The 6,000-nt window shown below is 45.4% G+C and overlaps 1 protein-coding gene across 16 annotated transcripts in view; it reads left to right on the top strand.

Annotated features, from left to right (window-relative positions):
- The first annotated feature begins 2,304 nt into the window (after positions 1 to 2,304).
- LOC105463236 (zinc finger protein 248) overlaps positions 2,305 to 6,000 on the top strand; it is a 113,410-nt gene continuing 109,714 nt past the window's right edge. For 4 of the 16 annotated variants that reach the window (XR_011608095.1, XR_976213.2, XR_011608096.1 and 1 more), the window contains exons 1-2: positions 4,818 to 5,250; positions 5,894 to 5,991. The gene's annotated coding sequence lies outside the window, so the exon portion shown is untranslated. The other 12 variants (XM_011710239.3, XM_011710232.2, XM_011710237.3 and 9 more) reach the window with 9 other exon arrangements.

Below are 6,000 nucleotides of genomic sequence, written 5' to 3'. Positions count from 1 at the left end.
TATATTTCAATGTCATAAAAAATTATCTCAAAATGAATTATAGGCTTAAATACACTTAAAATTCTACAACTTACAGATGTATACGTAGGAGAAAGTCTTTGTGGCCTTGATTAGGCAAAGAGTTTTTAAATTTTACACAAACATCACAATTTATAAAAGAAAAAAATGATAAATTAGACTTTATTAAAATTGAAACTTCTTGCTCTGTGAGAAGATACTGTGTAGGGAAAAAAAGAGAAAGAAGGTTGGGTACGGTGGCTCACACCTGTAATCCCAGCACTTTGGGAGGCTGAGGCGGGTGGATCACCTGAGGTCAGGAGTTTGAGACCAGCCTGGCCAACATGGTGAAACCCTGTCTCTACTAAAAGTACAAAAATTAGCCGGGCATGGTGACAAGTGCCTGTAATCCCAGCTACTCAGGAGGCTGAGGCAGGAGAACAGCTTGAACCTGGGAAGCAGAGGTTTGCAGTGGGCTGAGATTGCGCCACTGCACTCTAGCCTGGGTGATAAGAGTAAGACTCCATCTCAACAACAACAACAACAACAACAACAACAACAAAAAGAATGCAACCATTTGTCTTTCACCTACCTTTGACCTGGAAGCACCCTCCCTGCTTCCAGTTGTCCTGCTTTTGCCGCCTTTTTGGACGGAACCAATGTTCATTTTACATACGTTGATTGATGTCTCATGTTTCCCTAAAATGTATAAAAGCAAGCTGTGCTCTGACCATCTTGGGCACATGTCAGGACCTTCTGAGGCTATGTCACAGGCCTGCGTCCTCAACCTTGGCAAAACAAACTTTCTTTTTTTTTTTGAGACAGAGTGTCAGGCTGGTCTTTAACTGCTGACCTCATGATCCATCCGCCTTGGCTTCCCAAAGTGCTGGGATTACAGGCGTGAGCCACAGCACCCAGCCGCAAAACAAACTTTCTAAATTAACTGAGACCTGTCTCAAGTTTTCATAGTTCACACAGGAAATCACCATTTGGAACACCACAGTAATAATGGTTGCAGCCAAGATCCACCAATGATAACTAAAATCAGTGGAAAAGCAGAAATAGGGTATTTACATAGTCTCAAAGAATCTCTCCCTGAATTTACTAATCAGTGTGGTAATTTAAAAATATAACCACAAATTTAAAATGGAGCTTATTTCCTTTCCAACTGAGTGTGGGCTGGACATACAGACCCACTTACACATACAGACTGGAAACGGAAAAATAGGGAGAATCCTATCCGACACCACCTTAACCAAGTGTTAAAAGACAAATTTTAGAAAATTAAGTTTAGCCGAGTTCATTTCAGCAAAGAAAGATTCTTGAATCAGACAATACTCAGAACTAGAAGAGGTTCAGAGAACTCTATAAAGTGGGCAGGGAATATTTGTAGATAGAAAACAAGCTAGGTTTTGTTTGTTTACATACCAAGGTAGGTTGCGATTCCTTACATCGGCCCTAAAGGTAGGGAGGCAGCCTCAGTACAAATTTAAATTAATTTAATACTTGTAATCATGGTCAATCAACCAGTAAAAAGTCATGTTGATATCATGCCATCTGATATCACACTATGGGAAAGCCACATACTGTTTGTGGGGTGCTTCCTAAAAACTCACAACCTCAATCTAATCAGGAGAATGTTACCACCTAACTGGGTTATTCTTGGCTGCTGCCTAGAAAAAAGCCAATAAACTGAGAACGATAAGATTGCAGCACAAAAAGAATTTAATAATTGCAGGGTGGCCAAGCAAGTAGGATAAGAGACAATTCTCACATCTACCTTCCTGAGAATTTGGAGGCTACAGCTTTTCAAGGTTGAAAAACTTTGAACCTCTCTAGCCTTCTGCCCACCAGGAGGCTAGAGAATGGGGAATGCTGATTGGGCGGGTCAGGGATGAAATCACAGTGGTGTTAACTGTCTTCTTGGGCTGAATCAGTTCCTGAAGGGGGTCACAGGATCAGCTGAGTCCATTTTTTGCTGTGGGTTACTGGTCCCAGTGGCACCAGTTGGTCCATCAGAATGTAAAGTCTGAAAAATATTTCAAATACTAGTTTTAAGTTTTACAATAGTGACATTATCTATAGGGACAATTGGAGATGTTATAAATCTTGTGACCACTGGCTATGTGACTCTGGAGTAGTAAGCAGTCACAAAAAGGCAGGTTATAAAGCAATAACTGGTTAGGTTTATGCCTACATCTTACAGAATTCAGGTCCCTATCATAATTCTAAACTTGTGGACTTCCACTAGTTTTACAAAGGTGTTTTTTGTCCCCAAACAAGGAGGGGGTTAGTTTCAGGAACGGATCATTATCATTCTTGTTTTAAAGTTAAACTATAGGCTGGGTGTGGTGGCTCATTCCTGTAATCCCAGCACTTTGGGAAGCCAAGGTAGGAGGACTGAAGTCAAGAGAGCATGCTTTAGTCTCCACATCAAGGTCATGAAAGACAAGGTAAGAGCAAGAAACTATTATAAATTGGCCAAGGCTAAGACATGACAAGTAAATGTACTGTGATATTGAGAGACAGGACTAGCTGGATTTCCTAGGCCAAGAATCCCTAAGCCTAGCTGGGAAGGTGACCACATCCACCTTTAAACATGGGGCTTGCAACTTAGCTCACACCTGACCAATCAGGTAGTAAAGAGAGCTCACTAAAATGCTAATTACGCAAAAACAGGAGGTAAAGAAATAAATAGTCAATCATCTATTGCCTGAGAGAACAGCAGGAGGGACAATAAGCCAGATATAAATCCAGGCATTCCAGCCCACAAGGGCTACCCTCTTTGGGTCCCCTCGTTTTGTATGGGAGCTGTTTTCACTCTATTAAATATTGCAACTGCACTCTCTTCTGGTACGTGTTTGTTATGGCTCCAACTGAGCTTCATCCATCACTGCTGTTTGCCGCCTTTGCAGACCCACCCGCTTTCTTCCATCCCTCTGGATCCAGCAGGGTGTTGGCTGTGCTCCTGATCCAGTGAAGCGCCCACTGCCGCTCCCGAGTTGGGCTAAAGGCAGGTCATCTGCTGTGCTCCTGATCCAGCGAGGCGCCCACTGCTGCTCCAGTCTGGCTAAAGGTTTGCCATTGTTTCTGCACAGCTAAGTCCCGGGTTTGTCCTAATCGAGCTGAACACTAGTCACTGGGTTTCAGTTCTCTTCCATGACCCACGGCTTCTAATAGAGCTATAACACTCACTGCATAGCCTAAGATTCCATTCTTTGGAATCTGTGAGGCAAAGAAACCCAGGTCAGAGAACACGAGGTTTACCACCATCTTGGAAGTGGCCAAGCACCATCTTGGGAGCTCTGGGAGCAAGGACCCCCGGTAACAATATCCTTGATTGGATGCTGGAACAGAAAAAGGGCATTAGTGGAAGAACTGCTTAAGTCTGAATAAACTCTGCAGTTTATACCCGTGGTATTTTCTTAGTTTGATAAATATACCATGGTCATGTAAAATACTAACGCTAATAGAATCTGGGTGAAAGGCATATGGGAACTCTCTTTGCAACTCTTCTGTAAATCTGAAATTATGAGCAAATGAAAAGTTTAAAAAAAATGGACAATGACCAAGGAGTTGATTTTTTAAATGAAAAGTTGTAACACACCCATATGCTCATAGTGTGCTGAAAATGCCAGATATGCACATGAAAGAATGTATGCGTAGTTTTGGGTAAAATAAGAGCGTGCTTTTTCTTCAAATACGTTACTCAAACAGCTTTTTTTTTTTTTTTTTTTTTTTTAAAAACATATAAACAATTTTATGTTTGGGTCTTGAATTGCTAGCTTCTATTTTTCCTTATTCCAGAGAACAACCATACTGGTCACAGACGTTATTCTCTTCTAGTCTTTCAGTTAAACATTAACATGCATGTTCGTGAATGAATTCAAGCACACCTTTCCTTCTCCTGGCTTGTGTCTAAAAGGCACATTGGTTTGATCCACAACCTCTGGGGGTACTGACAGAATCCTGGTTCCAAGCAAGAGTGGGTAACTGAGACAGTAATCTCTCAACCCACTAAACAAGGCTGTTTTGTAGGAAAGCCTCATTTATGATGACCAGCATGATACAAAATGGGGAATCTTGAGAAATATACTGAACAATGTATGTGCCAGACACCGGTTTAAGTGCTTTTACAACGTAAGCGCCTCCAATTCTCATAAAACTCCTACTAGCTAGGCACTATCATTAGCCTCATTTTACAATTGAGGGCTGCGGCCAGAGCAGACCAACAGCCTCCTGGGGCTTCGCTTCTAGGAGGTAGCGCCGCTTCCATGCCCCCCAGCCACCAGCCTAACTCGGGCGCTCGGCCGCTCCCTCTGCGCATGTGCATCCCCGCCTTCCCCTTCTGGCGTGTCCTTCCTCGGCCTCCAGTCCGTTGTGGGAAACCCCTCGCCTCCGGGTCCACGCGGCGAGAAGCGGCGGGTGAGCCCCGGAGTACTGGGCGAGGGCCAGGGGGTCCCCGCGCTGCCCCAAAGGCGGGCGGGCAGCGGCTATAGCTCGAAGGTGGGGAGGGATCCCTGGCGCCTGCGGCGTTGAAGGGACTGTGGGGCGAGGGCGTCTCTATCATAAAAGGATGAGGTCTGGCGTGGAAACGTGAGTTCCGGGGCTCGCGGGGGTCCTTATGCGTCAAGTCCCTGCGCGTGGCCTCCAGCTGAGTCTTGTAGCAGCGAATGGATAGTGCGCGTTAGCCCGAAGGGGAGGGAACTGGCTCCGGGGGGCGGGGGGAACAGCCCGCGTGCGTAGCGTGTGACGTTTGCCGTGCGCGTGCGCATGGCGTTTGATATCTGCGTGTGTGCTTTTTGTGCGCTGGGTCCGCGGGGAGGGGGCGGGGCTGCGGGGGAGAACGACTGCGCCGGGTGCGCGACAAATGAATTAGACACAATTACCCACGGGAGACTCGGTTTTCCTCTCTGTAAATTGCGGATATCTGGAATACTTGCCGCCTTGGGTTGTTTTGAGCACTTTCGTTGTTTAGGTGCTGTATTTACTGGGTGTGCGTTTCCTGGGAGAGTCCGGGGGAGACGGCGCCTGCACCGGCCCCAGGGCCTCTGCGGGTGGAGTGCAGGAGCAAAGGGGCTGGCCTAGCTGCCCACCAGGGCCCCTTCTGGCTCTGACCGCCCTCGTATCCCAAGTAATTATTTACACGTTGCGCGTTCGTTTATGTATTATGTGTAATCATGGCACAGTATCCTGAAGCCGTCGGAGTCTGTGTGCCGGTGCAAGGTCTGGGACAAGTTTAAGAAGAGAGAGGTGAGCTGGAGTTGAGGGGTGGGCGCGCAGGCTAACAGGAGTGTCACCTCTGGAGAGTCTGAGGGTAGGGACGGGTGAAAGGCTCACGGCCACAGCGAAGGAAACGCTGTCATCACCCCTCCGCGAACACCCGGCACATCCAGATGAACTGCTGAGCTTCCTCCTCTCCTGGCCTGATACCCCGCCGGATGGTAGTGCAGGCAGGTCCTACTTGGGTTATCTGTTTTGATCTTATTTGAAAACGGAAAAACAAAACTGAGTTTGAGGAGGTGACTAGTTCAGATCTTGTCATTCGTTAGAGGCAGACTGAGATTAGAAGTCAAGTCTGCAGTTTCCCTAGCCACTGCTTCCTATTTTGTTGCTCTATGTCACAGTTTCTCATTAAAAGATCCTTTTGAGGAATTGTTAGCAAGTTAGAACATTTTTAAACTTAGTTAAACACCGCATCCCTTTTTTTAGAGGTTTTTTTGCATTGTCTGACCTCAGGGCGTTAATGGTGTTAACAGGTAAATAGGTAAACAATATGGCCTGAATTTTTTTTTTCCCTACAAGGAATTTTGACAAACCCATAGTGTTTCTTCCTTTAGATTATTGTTACTTGTTAAACTCATCTTTTCATATTTTTAATTTTTCTGTGTCACAGAACCTAAATTGGTAATAAATCAGTAAGAAATATTTACATTCACTCAGTGAAAAGTGTCATGTCTGAGCTCAGCATATATCGGAGCCACACATGGACACGTAAGTATC

This window comes from Macaca nemestrina, chromosome 9, assembly GCF_043159975.1.
Source record: "Macaca nemestrina isolate mMacNem1 chromosome 9, mMacNem.hap1, whole genome shotgun sequence".
Classification (NCBI taxonomy): Eukaryota; Metazoa; Chordata; class Mammalia; order Primates; family Cercopithecidae; genus Macaca; species Macaca nemestrina.
The sequence above is the reverse complement of the archived record's forward strand: the minus strand, read 5'-3'. Positions and strand labels throughout refer to the sequence as shown.